The sequence below is a fragment of the Mandrillus leucophaeus genome, unplaced genomic scaffold (genome assembly GCF_000951045.1).
Source record: "Mandrillus leucophaeus isolate KB7577 unplaced genomic scaffold, Mleu.le_1.0 Scaffold310, whole genome shotgun sequence".
Lineage (NCBI taxonomy): Eukaryota > Metazoa > Chordata > Mammalia > Primates > Cercopithecidae > Mandrillus > Mandrillus leucophaeus.
Window position 1 is genome coordinate 986,194 of NW_012103255.1, and position 966 is coordinate 987,159.

Below are 966 nucleotides of genomic sequence, written 5' to 3' on the forward strand. Positions count from 1 at the left end.
GCTGGGATTACAGGCATGTGCCACCATGCCTGGCTAATTTTGTATTTTTAGTAGAGAGGGGGCGTCTCCGTGTTGGTCAGGCTGGTCTTGAACTCTCGACCTCAGGTGATCCGCCCGCCTCAGCCTCCCAAAGTGCTGGGATTACAGGAGTGAGCCACGGAACCTGGCCCTTGGTTCTTCTTTTAATAAACATTTGTTGAACAGCTACTCTATGCCAAATGGCATTCTCGTGGACAAAATAGACAAATTCTCTGCCTTCAAGGAAGCTTATACTCTAGTGATGGGAGACAGACAAGACAAAAATAAAGTATTTAATATACCAACTAAACCTTCCCAGTGGCTCATACCTGTAATCCCAGCACTTTGGGAGCCCAAGGCAGGAGGATCACTTGAGGCCAGAGTTCAACGTCAGCCTGGGCAACATTGATCTCATCTCTACTAAAAATAAAAATAACATATATTCACCAAGTAGTGAAAAGTACTACGAAGAAAAGTATAGCAAGGTAAGGGGCTAGAGGGTGACAGGCTGTACTGTGTCATGTCATATAGCATTATTAGAAAGGCCTGTCTGAGAAGGAGACATTTGCACAGAGACCTGAACGACATACAGAAGAGAGAAGTGTAGATATCTGCTGAGAAAGCATTTCAGGCACAGGAACAGCAAATGCAAAGGCTGTGAGGTGGAAACATGCCTGGCACAGGGGACATTCAGAGGCTGGGGGCAGGATGGAGTGAGTGTGGGGAAGAGAGCAAGGAGGCAACGTCAGAGAGGTGGCAGGAGCCAGATGGTATGTTGTAACCATGCACTGTAGTCATGTTGGTTAAGCAACATGGTGGGCACAGATGGATCTGAATGTGAACTCCAATTCTGCCTTCATTTATCAGTTGTGTATAATCTTGAGCAGATTAGACTTTCTTTCATTTTACTCCATTTCATTTTACTGAAACAGGGTGTATTAGACAAGG